Genomic DNA, 19,813 nt, shown 5'->3' with positions numbered 1-19,813 from the left:
CAATTTGATAGTAAGATGGCGACAATGCACCAGTTCGATAGTTCAATGGCGACAATGTGATAATACGATGACGACAGTACGATAACGCGATAGTACGATGACGACAATGCGATAGTCATACCGTACTGTCGCCATCGTACTATCGCATTGTCGCCCTCGTACTTTCGCGTTATCGTAATGTCGTCATCGTATTATCGCATTGTCGCAATCGTAATAACGCACTGTCGCCATCGTATTATCGCACTATCGCATTTTCGCCATCGTACTGTCGCATAGTCGTCTATCGGTTTCCGGTACACATGCCCACATCGTTTTTTTCTCGATTACGTTATACCGTTAGGGTCATTGTGGTAACACAGCAAAATCAAGAATGCGACAATGCGATAGTACGATGGTGACAATTCGATAGTACGATGGCGACAATCGGATAGTACGATGACGACAATGCGACAACGCGATAGTACGATGGCGACAATGCGATAGTACGATGACGACAATGCGACAACGCGATAGAACGATTGCGACAATGCGATAGTACGATTGGGACAATGCCACAACGCGATAATAGTACTATCGTTCTATCGCATTGTCGCCCTCGTACTATCGCGTTATCGTACCGTCGTCATCGTATTATCGCATTGTTGCCATCGTAATAACGCACTGTCGCCATCGTATTATCGCACTGTCGCATTGTCGCCATCGTACTGTCGCATTGTCGTCTATCGGCTTCCGGTACACATGCCCTCATCCTTTTTTTCTCGATTACGTAATACCGTTAGGGTCATTGAGGTAACACAGTAAAATTAAGAGTGCGACAATGCGATAGTACGATGGTGACAATTCGATAGTACGATGGCGACAATGCGATAGTACGATGGCGACAATGCGACAACGCGATAGTACGATGGCGACAATGCGATAGTACGATGACGACAATGCGACAACGCGATAGAACGATTGCGACAATGCGATAGTACGATGGCGACAATGCGACAACGCGATAATAGTAATATCGTACTATCGCATTGTCGCCATCGTACTATCGAATTGTCACCATCGTACAATCGCATTGTCGTCATCGTTCTATCGAACTATCGCATTGTCGCCCTCTGGATGTTAATGTGTAACCACGTTCGCCCTAACGGTATTCCCTACTACATAAATATTTCTGACATTTAATACATGGCCTTTTGTGTCATTGTCTAAATGCCCGTGTGTGAATTTTTCTCCGTGAACATCTGTTGCATTGTCATCGTGAGCATTTTTGTCATTTTTCCTATTTAAATTGCCACAATCGCTCTCATTTGTGGCATTGTCTTTATAAACATATGTGCCATTTTCTTGATGAAAAGTTGTGTCATTCCCTCAATTTCTCAATCTCGCAGAGCGTAGATAGCTCGCAATCTTCAGCGGCAGCTACTCGTCAGGCAATCGTGGTGGACCAGGCAGGTCTGGGCGTTGACGCACAAACACAGGTCCGTGCTTTCGCTTTGGCAACAGTTGTTTTTTATTTAAAACCGGGTAGTTATGTTTTTGTTCTGAGGTACAACACATGATAACGCCCAATTGGTGCAAAGAGGTATCATGTGACATTGAAATTACCTTTTTGATCCAAAGGTAATTTTTTTAAAGATAATTAGTCATTAAATGGAATTTTATAATTTAAAATACTTGTTATTTTATTTCGCCGTATGTGTAAAAAAGTTATAGTGGCCTATCGGTAACATTAATAATTAAATAGTAACAAGAGGTCAAAGATTTACGAGTTCAGTAGAAAACACTAGTCTATATATTATCTGGTAAGCTAAGAATTTCAATTACAATTATAAATGTTTATAGTGTATACCACACACAATTAGGTGACTGTGCTAAAAATAATCTAAGGTTGCACCTCTGGATTATATACCAATCAAGTATAGTTCGCATCACTTCACGTTCCATTAAAACCACGCAATTATGTTTGTGTTTAGTTTAAGGTCTACGGTGGCTACTTTAGAGTTATGGTAGTGCTGTTCACAGTGTACGTCTGTGTTTATGTTTGCAAACTTCGTCAACGCACATTTAACGTCTAGGAAACGGAAACACCTGCGCATACGGAAGCTTGGAAGCCATCAACTTAATTAAACTTAAAATGTTGCGTTTGAGCTTATTATGATGAATAGTAACAATATCATCGTTTTTTTGTTTTAAAGTGACATTTAGAATGAGTTACACCATAAATATAAACACATTGCCTACATGTGAGTGGGGGATACGTTTTCCTTCATGTTCTATATAAAATAATAAAAGCATGCCATCGTTAACGTTGAAAACTTAAATCTTTTGCATTTATTCTTACATGACCTTGACTTAAAATCAATTTTAGCTGATTGTTTTGCCTCCAAATGTGAGCATATATTAATCGCAGTGTCAGTCCGTAAGGTTTATCAGAACAAACGTTTACTCTCAGTTTAGTTGTTAAACATTCCTATGACCGTTTTATTATTTTAAATTACATAACTTTCTGTACTACGTACATGTCACTAATGTGTGCATTCATTATTTCATGCGTCAGTTCTTCTTTTCGTCGCCCGTCACTTATGCGTTGCGTAACTATAACAATGTTGAAGAGGTTCAAATAATAAATGATTTTATTGTAATGCTCCAATTCAATATTGGCTCTGATACAGTGCATGTTTTGGCAGTACATGGGGAGGATGAATTAAGAAAGTATATCTTTCAGAGTGTTTGTTGAATTGATAATACATGTTAATAATCTGATATAATGTTATTTGACAATAAACTATAAACAAAGCATGCTTTTATTCAAACAGGATCTTGACTGCGGGTAATACAAAAATAGACGATACACACATAAATGGTATCAACGATTTGCGAAAAATGTCACTTAGGTGTTAATCGTTGTACATTTTGTTTGATTTAAGAGATTAAAAATTGTTTTGATAATTTAATTTCAACATGATTAAAACGTTTCTGTAGTTTTGCTTATAGAAAGTATTCTTATTTGCAAAGGTACATGTATCAGTCTTGTATAATTGAACAGCATGTATAGAGGAGTGATACTAAAGATACCGATACATGTATAAAGTAAAACGTACAATCTTAGATTTAATTTCATCACCAAATGTTACTCGTCTCACCTTCAAATTTAAATAAAAGTGATTGTTCCCATTCAATGACGGAGCATCCCCGTGTTGATAGTGCTCGTATAAATCATTTAATGTTCTAAATGGGATTTCACTGTGCGAGATATATTAACGGAAAAACGTAAATAATAAAGGTTGTAAGCAAAGTGTATTTTGTGTTTCAGTCAATCAACATACAGTTTAACAAACGCTTGTACATTTAGTTTCCATTCTTAATATGTCAAATGATTCACAGACTGGTTTATATTTCGCAATAAGTTTGATTTAAATATCATCATCTTACTACAATTTATATAAACAATAAAATCGTTAAGTGTTTAATATTAATCCTAAATACTTAATTGTTTATACTTTTAAATCAAGTGTATATAACATTAATTGAAAATGTTACATATGCTATTGATGAGCGAAATGAACGACAGAAAGTCAGAAACTACATTTTCACAATATTTATATCTAATATACGCCCGATTAAAAAGTATTAGCACCTTCTTGGTAAATTACGATAACAAATAAATGGAAACGTGCAAATTAATAATTGCTGATCGGGCTTAAATAAATTGTCGAACGTGTTAATAGTAATCAGTTGTTTACTTCTTAATACCATCATGTCAATGTATTAGTCCTCTATAAAAACGTCTGACGTCATTTATAATTATGTGCAGCATGTGAAAATTTGTTTCCTTTCCCGCCGCATAAGTATTCATCCGTCTCGCTTATTTTAGAAGAGCTAAAGTTTAATGTACACTAGTTAATAAAATGAAATTATAAAACAATCTGAACAATACTTAATATGTAATTGTATATTGTATCAGGGTCAGTAAGAACTAAACAATAATTATTCATTTTATAATCTCATAGTTAGGATCCCCTAATGACTTTATTGGAATCTTTGCTATTCAAAATTGTTATAACCCTGATCAATTAATAAAACATGCTAAGCTGGAATTATATAATTTTCACTTTGTCAATATGCATTCTAAAGGGTAAAAGGTGACATAACTTATGCGTATGTAACACGTATAATCCTTAAGCGTTTAAGGGACTTGTTCTGGGATGTTCGTTTTTTTATATTTTGATTGTGCATTTACTGGCAGGTTTTCAATAGTTGGTTTATTATTAAATAGCTATAATCGCTAATGAATTAAAATTGAATAAAATGTTATATTATATTTACAACCTCCTCACTATAATTAAATCAATGAATATGTATAGCCAATTTCTTCTTTATGATTATTACGTCTTAGAGAAAATCAAGTATTACTTGAGTGGAACTGAGTTTCTGTGGTCTATGACAAAGTTGGTGATGAATCGGCTCGCTTGCTTATACCGACTGACACTTAAAAATTTCGCCAAAAGTGTTACGTCAGCGATTAGTGATTGTCTCGATAAGGTTTCTGGGTTTGCAGGTGAAATCAGTCAATTTAAGCCGCAGAGTTTTGTTTCTAAATCGGAAAGGCACACATCTGTTTTTCTCAAAACTCATACATTAAGGTATGCCATACATGATTGTACTCAATACCTCCGGGTACAACATGGTGGTTTAATGTGTATATGTCGATGTAAAAAATACATGCCGAAAACTACTAAACATATTTTTCTATATCTTGGTTTTCATGAAGGTTCCATTGGAAATATATCTATCCACTGAAGTGCATTTACGCTGAGCAATATAATCAATTGACACTGAAAAAATCGAAATTATCTCTATATTTTCAGTCATTTTAAAGGGGTTGTCGTTTATACGTTTTTAAGCTTTAAATTTGTTTTCTACGGAGCTGACATAATTTTCATCTCAGACAGTATCAAAGTAACTTTGATGACAACGCGAGGTTCATGCCCGATTTGTTAGATTTCAAACGAGGACTTCAATTTTAAAAAGCAGAACATTCTAAACACGTGTTATGTGGATAAAATATATTACGATGTAACACTTTTTACAATAGTCTGTAGTGAAATCAAAAACGAAATAGTGTAATATTTTTGATAAATGAACCATATATGCTGTATATACCAATCTTTCTTAAACCTGTTCCCTAATAATCGTTTTAGTACAATTACGTTAATTGCAACACTGGTACACTAAAAGTGTGTGCAAAGTATTTTTTTGTATTAATCTTTTCATTGCCTGCTTGCATATGTTAACACATGATATTGTTTGAGACGTGCATAAGGTTTGTGATTCATTCGGGTGTTTGATGGTTGTTTATGTGTGTTTAGCCCTGACACGAGTTTGAACCCCATTTGTTTTGCATGTGTGACCGTTTAAAGGCTGTGATCCCATTTGGTGCTTTTAATAGTTGATGAACTGTTATAAAATCAGTGGGAAACAAGAAGAATTTCTTCCATGTTAGAGTTTCAGGAGTTAAATCGTTTGCTTGTTTCATAACGTTAAATGTACATCAGATTTCATCTCGTGTCATTTTGGTGTACATATTGGTTTGAATAACTGTAAGTGGGTATTATGGTGTGTTTTACGAAAACATAATAGGATTAGCATAGATGTATATGGTAATGAATACATAGGTATAATGTAGCATGGTTACGTGCTCGAACATGTTGATTGCCCTGCAAAGCTAGTGCTTGTTGACTACACTGCAATACCGTATTATACATATTTGCTAGTAGTTATGTTTAGATTATTTTACGCTATCTTTGTCTATGCTAATCTGAAACTGTACACAAGTATATCTCGTCAATATTTTTCTCGGACCATGATATATAATGTTTTCGAAAATAAAGTTTTGTAGAATTTGTAGGACATGATATCAAAATTGCATTAGTTATCGCTAGATTCAGCGACCTGCAGAGGTACACTTATCTATTGGATACGTGGCCAAATGCGGTTATTGTATTGTACGACTTTCAAGAAACTTGTTCTTCATATGTTTTTTATCTTTTAATGCAGCTTAGTTTAGACGATTTTTTAACCGTCCGTGTAGTTGTGATTGACATTTCATAATATTATGAACCTGATATATAGTCAATATTAACCAGAATATGGCGATTTGAGCATCAAACCGAATTTTCAGTAATTAATTTCCGCTACATCCAACCGGAATAACAATCCCCTTGTCCCAGTATTCAGTGGTTGGTTCTGTTTCCGTTAATGGTATCGCCGTTTACATATCGACACAGAAACATCCGATAAATACCGAGAAATTACAAAAACTCACAGTCCCGTTTATATGTGTTGTATCTAAAGATAGCATTCATTAAAACTTAATGACTGGAGTGACATGGTGTTTTAGTGCTTTTAAAATATCAAAATATTTATTTGTGGTCCTATTCATGATTTTTTACAATAGCGCGTTGGCAATAACTCTACACATATTTTTTAATTTAATAGTATTAAATGTATAAGTAAATACATTCATTTCATAAAAAATAAAATGAATGGCGAAAGGACGTGTGTATACTTTTAGATAAAATTCAAACAACATGATCTGTTGTGGCACGATGCCATCGTTGACAACGGAAGTTATCTACTGCAAGTCCTGTTGAATTGATCGATTTTTATTTTGCGCAGTTCGAATGGGAAGATTTGTCAATGTAGCAGTCAATATAGTTATTGAACGGGTATTTACATGGGTAATGAAGTAGTTCCAGGGTGTATTTAACAATGTGCTTTATTATTCCCTTTGCACTAAATGGAAAAAGACAAAGACAAACGCGCTATGAACAATTCTAATTTATATACTTGACGTGATGAATATACAGGAATAATTAAACTCATGGAGCGTGATCAGGAGAGAATGTTTATAAACCCATGCTAGTCTTTTATTTAATATTATGTGCTATAACGTAACGAATATTTGGGCATCATTGATTCAGTATAAAAATCAAAATTTTTATCAACATACAATATTCAAAAGGCAGTAACGCCTAGACCATAATTTTGTTGCCCCGGGTATAAAACGTCAATAAGTGTGGGACGATCAAAACATCGGTCAATTCCGCATGTATTCGTTAGGTGTCCGTTGCATACGTCATATTTAGTGTTTGACACTTGACTTTGCACTTGGCCCGTTAGAATTTTAACACGTTACATTACACGTTACACACGTTTTATTATTATTATTTATATCTGTAGTTGGACATGAGTAACTGGACAGTATTACGCACACAAATGAGCATAGCGGACACACAACTTTTTGTCGCGAGGCCCGTAAAGGGTCTCGCCATTTATCTTGGATTTAACACACATTTGAAGACGTTGTGTTGAGTTCAATAAGCAAAAATAAAACGTAAAGAAAAATGAAATGGACTTGTGTACGTTTAGTATGTTTCAAAGACTACGTGACAGTGGTGGTATGGAAACATAGATTTAAAGAGATACACAATAATCGCTTTTTTGTGTGTGTGGCACGATATATTCCATTTTAATTTCCCGCAACGATATCTATTCATACGACACAAGAGCACTAACTTGGTACATGAATATTTGATAAATATATTGTCATGCATAACACATAGAAAAGCATTTTGTTTCTTGTTAAATCTATGTAGTACAACTCCACATTTAGCGTATAAATGTTGGCTTTTGCTATAATGAACGATGATTGTGTATGTGTTAACTTTATTTTTCGAAATATTGTACGATATGGTTGTTGTTTTTGAAGATTAACGGTCTTTTAATACCTAAATCCGCTGTTTTGGCTTATTAACACATACATCGTATTAATCCATTCGTATTGCACAAAGATCTGTGTCATTCTGATTGTTATTTGCATTTTTTTGCTTGAAATTGTTGAGTCATTTCTCCAAAGAGCACCACCTTGGCAAACTGACTTATAGGTAAGTTGGGCATATCAACTGATTGTTGTGTGTACATTTACAGTGCAAGACACATTCTAGGTAGTAGGTAAAAAATACGCTATTATTAGCACTCATGGTTAAGTAAAATTTCATATAAACGGATTGAAAATATGCAATCATGTATTTAACGATAAAAAAGGTATCAATTACATCGTTCAACTATTGATAAGCCGTTGATGCGACCCGTGTTCTGTCACACCGTGACCAATGTAGACATAGCAACCGATTTCTGGTCACACATGGAATGCACGGGGCATATGAAGTGAACACATGTTAGTTACATTGCACATTCTAGTTCACTGTGTATTGAGCGATATAAACTAACACTTACACTTTCAGGTATTGAACCATCCATCCAGTTATTACACCATCAAAATTTGGAAATCATTCCAACGAGAAGCGAAATTGAACCTTTGCTGTTCGGTGCTGTTTAATAACGATCAGTTTGCTTTATTTTAGACTACGTTACCGTATTTAATTTACTTCATATACAACTGTTTAGCAGCAGACTAGTCATATCTAAAACTAAATATAACGTAAATAAATTTAGAGTTTTAATTTCAAATTGCATATCTGTGCAAATTGTGAGCTTTTGGTTGGAATACAATTGTGGAAAAAATGTAACAAAAATACTTGCGTAAGTCGACCACGGAACGTAATACTGTTTAATCTTACCTACGGAGTATTATGCGGCTTTGCATTTATGTTCTCCGTGTTTAAGTCCATTTCATTGAGTCAAGCGTTTTGCATTTCTTCCTGGTATCAAGCTATTTTTACCCCCGTGTATCCCATGGGTATATTAAAATTGACAAGTGCGATGCATTAAATTAATGGGGAGACGGAAATAGAACCTCTTGACACATTTCCTCGTTGTGGTAAAGATTTGCGCCGGTGTCGTTTTGATAATAATGGTAATTTGAACGTGAGACATTCACATACTTCGACAAGCCTTAGAGAGAAGAAATTGAGTGGCAATATTTCTTTTAACGATAGTCTTCATTGCAATCTGGTCGCAGGAAAAGCAACTGCAGCAAGGGTCGTTTTCGGACAGTAAATATATAAGGAAGAGATGTCTTGTTCATCTCCTAATAACAATTGTTTTCCTCTGGAAAAATATTACATAAATTCTGCGGGTCTTTGTGAAAGCATAACTACAAATCCTATAGCAGTAAATTGTGCTGCGAGGTCATACTAACAATCTTCATTAACGAATATTATTAACATTAACGATCTAACAATTATTTCTTGGACATAAATTCTACTGTTGGCAAACACAAGATATTAATTAAAATACCAAAGTACTTTTGATGGTAAAAGTATGTGCCAAGATGCGGACAAAATGACAACTAAAGCTGATGGTAAAATGGCTATTGGAGAAAACGGTCTCGCAAAGACGATTTACCTAGATGCGGACTTTAATATTATCAAAGCTGACGAAGTAATGCAAATTCCAAAACATTTTCTTGCTAATGCGATGTTTGAAAGTCCTACTTCTACTAACTATATATCACACACACGTGAATTAGTTTTGAATACAAGACCACTCAATACATGTGCTGTTTATGGTGCGCCTGTTTGTTTGGATAATGCGCGTAGAATGGCTATTGGACAAAACGGTCTCGCCAGAACGATGCGTCTGGAACTGGCCAAATATATTGTCATGGCTGACGGTTTAATGAAAACTAGAGAACAATTGCTCGCTAATTCGATTTGTGATATTCCTACTTCTTCTACTAACTATATAACACTACCGCGTGAATTAGCCTTGGCTATAAAACTACTCAACACATGGTCTGTTGATGTTGCACCTGAATGTTTGGATACTGCGCGATCATTTTTTCATGGAAATTTGGCTAACCATTGTAATTTAACTTACCATTGTAGTTAAACTACACGGCCAATATGTAACGCATTTTTGTCTTCTTCGAGTGGGTTGTGTTTGCCATAGGAAACGATGTTGAACTAGAAAGTTGCAAAATATCGATGGATATTGCTTAAACGGAATATAAGTGTCTGGATATAGCCCTTGTTTGTATGTGTTTCTAAGAACACAGTTTTCACCAATAAAAAAATGGACCATGTCAACAATATTTATATCAATCATGAATGAGTGACTAATGATGAACTTATACGAATATGCATCCCTTTCCACATAGGAAACAAAGGTTTGTACAAATATATATATCGCGTTTTTTTTGTTTAAAGATGAATATTGTGAAATGTTAATTAAAGGCATTTTCTCATTATTGGCGTCGCACTGAAGTGCGGCAACGAGTATGTAATACGTTTTTTTTCGCTTATGGGAGGAAAAGTTATTTTACGGAGCAATGTATATATTTTTGTTGTCAGAATATTTTGCATAGTGGTGATTTTTTTGTGTAAATTAGTGTTAATAAGTATTGCATTTGTGCCCATTACATTTACAACAACATTTATTGCCAATCATGCAAAGCTAATTCTTTCAATTAATAACTGATCACATGGACTGGGCAATAATAAAAGATTACAGGGACTGGGCAAATACGTTAACCGGTGAAACTTACTGGTTTTGTATAAAAACAAAACTTCTTTGTTCCACTATCCTAGCAACCACCTAGTTACTAATAAAGGCGCTTTAGAGCGCGAAGCGCGACACGTATTATTAATTGTTATCATGAGTCTTGATAAAGGAAGCAGCCGCTTATCAATGAGGAGCACCGTCACAGCACCCCAGTCTCATTACTATCAAGTCCTCCTACAGGTTTTTTTTAAGAATCACATATAGAAGGCCGCAGGCCTGACCCGTATCTTGCCAGTGGTATGGTTCCTTTGGTATGGACCTTTAACCCGCTCAATATTCAGCGTTTAAACTTCCGAGTTTACTTTTAAACCGACTATTAATAGCGTATTAATATCTTAGTTAGAAGGTGATTTTTCAAGCGGTTCCGTAGTGTAGTGGTTACACGCTCGCTTCACATGTGAGAGGCCCAAGTTTCGAGCCCCACTAGAATCAAATTATTTTATTTGTGTTCTGTGGTAACTTTTTGTTTTGTAGACATTTTAGTTTTAATAAATATGCTGTTATATTGTAACCATTTTTTGATTTTATTATGCCCATGAAATATATGTATGAGAGGGTGGGGGGGGGGGGGGCTCGGAAACACATTGAAACATTTACAGTGATTTCATATCAATGAGTACTCAACCCCTATCGTAAATGAGCAACGTAAGAATAAGTTCAGAATCATCTTCCATTGAAGTTGAGAAAAAAAATGAAATAACGCTTACAAGATGACGCAGATTTTTTAAAACCTACACAGTTCTGTTCCATTAATGAAAACTGCACACGGATGCCAGTAAAAAAGGAAACCAATTTAAATAAAATGAACTATGAAATATTTGGGGGTTACAACACAAAATCATAGATAATGGTTATTTGGGGGTTATAGCAAAACATCATAGATAATGGTTATTTGGGAGTTATAACACAAAATCATAGATAATGGTTATATTTTGTTTAAAATAATCGGCCAATATTTTAATATTTACAGTAGAAAAAATCGTTCCATGTAACTTATTTTTTTACTTCCAGATATATTTCGCCCCAAAAGGCTTTTGAACAGTAGTTTTACAAACATAAAACATTAGTGATTAACAATAAATTGACGCAGAAACATTTCCCCTCTTTCCGTATATATTACGACTGAATAGGCTATTATAAAAATCAAAAAAAAAAATGTATAAGCCTTTTGAGGCGAAATACTTTAGGAAAGAGTGTATACTCGTCGATGACTAATTAATCACATATGTATGATTATTAAAACGCGTACGTTCTTCAGTAACGCCTTTTCCGCAAAATTAGACGAAAAAATAGCTTATTCGAGAATGTAATCTACAGTATGTACGTAAATGATACTAATTTCATTTAAATAACAGGAACTACAGAGTCAAACAATTATATCTACTTAGGGAACAAATACATATTGGTATTTAGTTTCAAATAACAATCCGAATGTGTCGCTTTAATAATATTAGAACAAAACAAATAGTTTAAGCCAACAAAACTTAAACCAGTATTTGATATTGTTCGTTTAACTGGTACAAATGCTCACTTGTTGATATTATTTAGAGATATAGATTGGTTTGCATTGTAAGTGAACTATATTGTATACAACCTGAATAGGGTTAGAAGTCGATAATCAATACTAAATCGACGCATTATGTCATAGTTGGTAACCCTCCAAATATATTTTTGGAAATATCTCGTATTAAAAAGGTAAATACACATTCAATTTAGGAACATTATAACGCTCTGGCTGGCTGTTCTCAAACATAAATTTCGATGGAAACCTTAAGACAATGTGTAATTTGTCAGACATATTGTTTCAATACGAATTCTCCCGAACGATTAGAAATCTATATTTCGCTTGAAAAGGATTACCTACATCGTATAATTTGTAAATAGGCTATCTTTAGGACAAACGATTAAATGGGTTTATTTATAATCTTATTGGTGACGCGATATGGTATGATCAGAATCAACCAATAGAAAAAGACTCATTAGGATATGAGAAGCACACGTACTTATTGAGTAAGAGAAAGGGATTTAAAAGGTAAGAGCTCTTTATTTATTTGATTGTTGCGCTGTCTTGTTGATTTGAATGCTCACAGAGAGTATCAATTCATAACGTGTGCGCATCTTGTATTATGTTGTGTATGGTTGTCATTTTGCTTATAAATTACCCAAGCAAATATGATTTACTCATAAATTTAAGATGACGTTATTTACATACATAACATTGCAGCTTTAGATTCATAACAAATAATCCAGTTTCAATTGAATGACTGGTGTTGTTATACTGTTAAGAAATAGTACACACTTTTATTTTTTTCAATAAATCACCTTAGCGTATTTACTTAACATAAAAATATGGTCAAACTTGGTGTTCACAAATGCAACTAAATGATTCCTAAAAGAATATGTTTTAAAGACCAAAATTAAAAAAATGTTTGCAAATACTGATCATCATCGTTTGAGTCAAGGCAACACGAATACTATTAATCTATTTGGTGTTTACAAAGTTGACATATTGACCACATAAATATGGTTTCCCTATTGGGTTTCCCAATAAAAACGAAAATAGAATTCACGTTTTACTAAATCTTTCAGTCAACACCCCTTGCAGTACATTTACCAAAATATCAAACATAACATTGAATAAAAAAATACGTACGATTTGTTGTTATTTTTGAAATATTGTTTTCCTTTAAATATCACATTACGTTTAAAATGAAATTCGTTGTGATTTATTTAACAAGTCATCTAAATAAAGATAAAAACGAGGTTTGCCGAGATTTTATCTTTATTTAGATGACGAGTTTAATAAATTCAATACAAAATGAACACGAATCGAAGATTCTATTTATAACATGACCAACAAATTTTCTTTTTATTTTATGCTCTTTTCACCGTTTATTCACATTGTAAACGAATTTTTACTGCAGAAATTCGTCGAAATAATGACGTCATTTCGTAAAAAATGGCGTCATTTCACAGTTATACAACTAGTGTTATAACACCCGTGTAATAAACAAAATTGAGCATTACGTTATTTCACTCCTGGAGCGTATGGCATGTTATAGTTGCACTAAATTAAACAATTATAACGCAGGTAAAAATGAGTGAGGAGAACAAGGATAGCCATAGCGATGAATTGTCGCTCATAAGCATACCTTCTGATTACAACCCAGCCGGTGGGACAGCCTCCATTCGGAAGCTCATTGAGGTACTTTTTTTCGATTAAACTACTTTACATGAATTTCTTATCGTTTTTAATATTTCATTTATATTACGCAATAATAAATTTCTTATCGTGCTAATATTGCATTTAGATTAATCAATTAGAAACATATTCACGGTGTTGTTTCAACGTTTAAACACGTGTTTTCAGGACTCCAGGGCCCCATTTTGTTTGGTACCCAATGATATTGCTGCTTCTACAACGCCTGAAGGTTACACTCGGTATCTAACCCAGACAGATGATGGACGCGTACTTTTATATGATAGTAGCAAAGTCACTCCAACAAAAATTGCGGTTGATTCAAATGACACAAACGATTTACTTGTTCTTGCCGGACTTACAGTTGCTACGTCTGTGTTGCATGTACGTGTGGAAAGAAAATTTACATTAGTCTCATGGCGTGCAGTTTTGTTTTCGGAGCCGCTGTATATTGTTGTGCAAAAGATTGTCAGGTATATCCACCAAGTAATTGAAGTTACAGGAAACCCAGTTGTCGCTGTTGGTGATGTACCTGTGGAACATCGGTCTGAAATTCAGAGGGCATTGACGCAACAATGCCGCTTGCATGATCAATTATTTCTCGAAAAGGTCCACCCCAACACTTGCGATGCAGTGTCTACGATTCCATCGCTGACTCAGCTAATCATGAAACCGTTAAAAGATCTAAAAACATTGAGATTCGGTCATTTTAGCAACGGCAACTTCGATAACTTTGACTGTGTGATAACTTCACGTATTGTCCAACCGGATGTTCAGCCTTTTTTTTCCGATTTAAACAGCTCTAGTGTGGTTAAGCCGTTTCCATATTTGCCAATCAAAGCATCTCTTCATGTTCCGGCAAGGATTACGTCATTCACTGGTAGTTGACTGTGTATACGAAGACGTCCAAAAATATACTTACCTTGTGTGTGTTCGGCAACTTTGAGCTTGAACAAAATTTCAGCTATATGTCATGTGCGTTGTGCGTTTAACCTGTATAAGGTCATTATGCTCACGCTTTTTGTCCTGTCGCCGGCGGACTTAAATAGGTTTAACGAGATGAAAACAAACGTATCATTTTTCTTTGCTGTTTTCTTGATTAAGCACTTTTAAAATTGTTATGTCAGCAATAAAATTTTGGTAAGAAATAGCAACTTCCAATAAATTATAATTCGGCTAATCTGCAGTAGTTATTATGCACTTGATTTGCTCAAAATTTAAGATTGCCAAACGACTCAAAGACAAAGTATTTCGGTCATTTAAATACCATTTCTTGTCTACAAATTTTAGAAGTTAACCTAAATTAATACAAAAGGTCCTTTGATGGTCCTGGTATAACTGAATAAATGTCCTCGCATATATTAAAATCTGTGTTTGCCATGATAATCCAAAGCTAACAAAACTGACGTATAATAAAAACGTCTTCTCCGAAATCTGTGACTGCAGAATATATATTGTAAAGAATTGTTATGTCAATGACATTGTCCTAACATTTTTAAAATAACGTATATTCTTTGAAAACATAATCTTTTTTTTGGTTAGGTTTCCGTATATTTCTTTAAAAAAAATTTTTACCCTGTTAGCAGATTTCTTGTATGTGTGTTTTATTTAAATATCATCTAAAGAAAAAGTTCCTTTTCAAAAACACTGTTTGCTGGATATCAAAAGAAGTTGGGACAAAAATACCTTAAAATTAGATGTATTGTGTTCAAAACCAGTTCCCACTAATTTATGGCACAGACAAACTTTTTTTATCATTTTCATGTGAATTTGATTTTCAAAAATGACAAACCAAAGTAATGTTGTTTATTTATCAATCAACACCTAATAATGCTAGCGAGATAGTTTTATGTGTCTTGTGTGGTACACAATTATACTGACAGAAATGCGATTTAATTACTGTTATGTAATGTTAATTCTTTATTCTCTTTTGGGAATAGGCAAATTCTCAATGGTACATAAATAAGATGCTGTGTAACCAGGTCATATCAACTGTGTGTGTGGAATTTACATTTAGAAAATAACTGATTTAGGTTTATTTTTATACGTAGCAGTCATACCCGTAAATTATCTTTCTACACACTGTGGCATATGCAAATAAAAGACAAACATATTTGAATAAGCAACACTAATTGGAGTAAACATACGCTCAACAGGTATTAATATGTGGATCGATATTTAAACATGAATGTGTCAATAAGAAATGCACCATTCGGTTATAATGGCATAGGATAGATCATATTCGTTTTTATTTTATTTGTTTTCATAGTTTTGAAAATGCTGAATATCTTTTCAATTTGAAGACTCTTGACACATACACTATAATCCATACAAGTTCAATCAGAACAAAAGCCTTTGTCCAGATCATATAAAGGTACCTACAAACGCTCAAGGTATTTCGAATAGTTTATAGTTGTGCATGCAATTGCTTTCTGCAATTAAGATACCATACTATGTATATAATCTATATTATAATATTTTATTTCATGATTAGTTAATTGAAATGATGTCGTTTTGTACAAACCAATCATTTGTTATGTCATTTTCGAAAGACTTTACTTATAGCAATATGTGCTCTTATGTAGTGTAAATGATCTTTTTTATGTGCAAATGTGTTTTTAAATAAATGCACTTATGTTTTTGGATGCACTTATGAAATTCGCATTTATGTTCCATTAAAGGTAATGTTGTTTCTTCAGTTTGTCGAAATAAATTGTAGACAATAAATCAGCTTGGTTTGTTTGATTTAAAACCATTGTTTACAAATTTTGCATTTACGTTAACAGTTATGCACCACTTGAATGAGTGGTTTCTTTGTAAATAAACAGGGCTGTACACAGGAATTGACTGGGGAATGCAACCGGGGAGGGTGCGGGAGGGGTCTTCCCTCCCTATTTTTTTAATTTGGCACTTTTCAAGGTGAATTTTTATGCTTAATAAAACTTATTTTGTAATATAAAGTTATTGAATATAACAAGTAAATCAACACCTGTCTGAAGGCTTAAGTTTTTAAAGCATTAGATTTCAGAAATTTATGATGTATGATGAAGAAAGAAAGCAAAATTTGAAAATCATCAAACCTTTATTAAGATCTGTATCATAAAGTATGACTGAAATATAACCATGATACTTTTTTCCTCTTTGAATTCAAACATTTTCTAAAATTTTAAATTAAATTCCTAATGAAATGTTTATCATCTACTACACAGTTTTATATCCACCATCATCAACACAGATAAACAACATCGTCTACTACTCCGAAATTAGATCTGATATTGACATTTTTTTTTACTAACCGATTTCCGTAGTTCTTTTACAGAACTATTTCTGATATTGGGCTGATATTTGGTATATAAGTCTACCTACATGACTAACAGATACAGTGTGAAATTCGTTCCGGCCCATTGATATTTGGCCTTGGACTTTAAATGTTCTCTATAATAACCGTTTTCCTTAGGCTTTATTTCGCAACGCTATACGATGTTGAGATGATTACTATGCCCCGATGGAGTGGCAAATAGCAGTCGGACTGCCCGTCCGTCCGTCAGGCATTTCATTTTCCGACTTTTTTTAAAAACGCTTAACGATATTGACCTGATATTTTTTGTGCGAGTCTACCTACATGACATACGGATGAAGAATATCTTTCGTTCCGATCCATTGATTTTTGGCGATTTTATGTGCCGGTTCAAATTAATGAGAAGTATCCATATGAACCCTCTATCAATTGCTTCCAACATTATATGTTTTTCACAAATTATTAACAATTATTAACGTCAGCAATTTTCAGGCCTACGACCCCCTGTATCATTTGCTTCAATTCGATGCTTCTCTTTGCTTGGCCAATCAAAAGGCGTGTAACATCAACCATCGATAGATGAAGCATTCAGGATCGCAAGGGGTAATTGACTGATCAATGATGTGAGTACAATGCGATAACAAAACATTGCCTAGAAGCTTTTTTCCACTCGCAAGTTAAAAAGCGTGTGTGTTGCCGTTGTGGTGTATACCTACGGCAATACCTTAGATGACCGTGTCGTTTGTCTTTCAAAACAAAGAATATGACGAATCATAAAATCGAAGAATGATTTTTTACTTTAATATGTATGCTTTAGTTTAAAAGCTTTTGCAATTTTATTTGTTGAAAAGATTCTGAAAATATTGTCAACTTTGTATTGTTATTGTTATAATCTTTATAAAAAATCTTGATTTTTCTTGTTATTTAAGTGACGTCTTTTAAACCAGCTTACCAAAACCTATCTTAAACACGCATTTAAGTATCAAATTACACTTTTTGCCAAACGAACTCGTAAAGATTATTTTTAAGTTTTTAATACTTTATTTTTTTGGAATATGGCCTCAATGATAGAGTAACGGGATACACGTACATATAATATAAAGTAAATATAACAAAAGTTTTTTATCTGCCATAAGTTTGAATTGGCCCATGATAGGCGTACTCATTTATTACTCGGATAGGCCGTGTATATTCATATCGCTGAATCATGCAAATGGTCCACTCGTTATAAATATTTTGAACAAAACAAGAAAAACATTTGGACGTATCCATTCGTTTTGTTTTACAATCCCGTTTTTTGTGCAGAATACGGATTTAACACTGGAAAGAAGCAGCAGCACCGCATACATTTATTTAAAATGTACCCCATTATGCAAAAACTGAATCGTTTAATTGTTTAAGACTTGTAATAATAGGTGATTATGATATGATATTGCTAGGTACGTCTCATCACGAATTACTTTAAAGTGAAGGTTGAGCCACAGTCGGATGAAGTTATTAAGAGAGAAAAGGAATCGAACAAAGGTAAGTGTCGTTTCTGTTTCTATATCGCATGTGAATTTAAAAAATAGGTATATACTTATCGTAGTAATTGCATCTTTTACATTCTTTGCATTATATTTCTAAATACGGTATGACAGAAATCAGCTTCAAAATCCATCATACAATTTAACTTCAATGATATCTACACACACTTAGATCAACTTACTAATAAAGTGGTAAACAAAAAATATCTAAAGTAAACCCCGCGAAGCCTATTTAAGTAGATTTATTTGAAAAGGCTTATGTTATTGAAATGAAATAGGCGTAAGATACTGGTAAATTGAATTCTTTCTTTCATGTCATGCATCACAAAGTGTATGTTTACCACTTATATTAAAGGGACCTTTTCACGTTTTGGTAAATTTACAAAATGTTATAAAAACGTTTCCGATTTGCAAACTTTGGTTGAAGTTATGATATTTGCGAGAAAACAGTAATTCGTAACTTGAACCAACCTCCTAAATATCCATTTTATGCATCTTTTGACTATTACAAAACTTGAAAATCCTTAAGCGTTACGCGAAAGGAATAAATAATTTGGAGAGTTTTTTTTGTATAAAATTCGTGTTTGTTTCTGTGCGGATAGCCGAGTGTTTTAAGCGCTGGACTTATACTCAAACGATCAGTGATTTGATCTCAATCGTGGATAACTTTTTTCTCTCGTTAATGTTATTTTTGTTTAAACTGCAGATATTTATTTAAAATGTCTTCATTTATCAAATTTAAAAAAAACACGACGAAATCTGTGAAAAGATCTCTTTAAGCTACATGTATAAAGGGAATTGATAACGCTTGGTTAATATTGCATCATTCATGTAACTGTGAAATGTACAGATCAGTTTTGTTCTGTTCTACGAAATGTAAAAAACAATTCGTCCTGCCGTGAAGCCATTTTTCGTCTCCTATTGGCGTGTTTATAATATAATTTGACAGAGGTCAGAATAAAACAAAATCGAAAACATACGATTGCGCTACGGAACCTTATCAAAATGGCATATATATTTAATCTTACACAAACTATTTAGTCCGAATGTAACTAACCGGATAAAGCATAAATCATATGAAAACAACAACACAATTTATATGATGAAATTACTGACTATAAATGTGAGTGAGGATTGGATTTATGATACGACTGTATACATGCATCTTTTACTTGAGGTTTACAACAGCAACATTAATGCAGTGTTTCTATCAATACAAATCCAACAATATTCGCTATTTGTTATATTTTATCCGTCAACCTAATT

The 19,813-nt window shown here is 33.7% G+C and overlaps 1 long non-coding RNA gene across 1 annotated transcript; it reads left to right on the top strand.

The window, feature by feature from the left end:
- The first annotated feature begins 12,256 nt into the window (after nucleotides 1-12,256).
- On the top strand, nucleotides 12,257-16,450 carry LOC127870395 (uncharacterized). The gene is made up of 3 exons (XR_008044794.1): nucleotides 12,257-12,556; nucleotides 13,616-13,729; nucleotides 13,895-16,450. It is a non-coding gene; the product is annotated as an uncharacterized LOC127870395 (long non-coding RNA).
- The last annotated feature ends 3,363 nt before the right edge of the window (nucleotides 16,451-19,813 follow it).

This window comes from Dreissena polymorpha, chromosome 2, assembly GCF_020536995.1.
Source record: "Dreissena polymorpha isolate Duluth1 chromosome 2, UMN_Dpol_1.0, whole genome shotgun sequence".
NCBI lineage: Eukaryota > Metazoa > Mollusca > Bivalvia > Myida > Dreissenidae > Dreissena > Dreissena polymorpha.
This window is presented reverse-complemented; position numbering and strand designations above follow the sequence as displayed.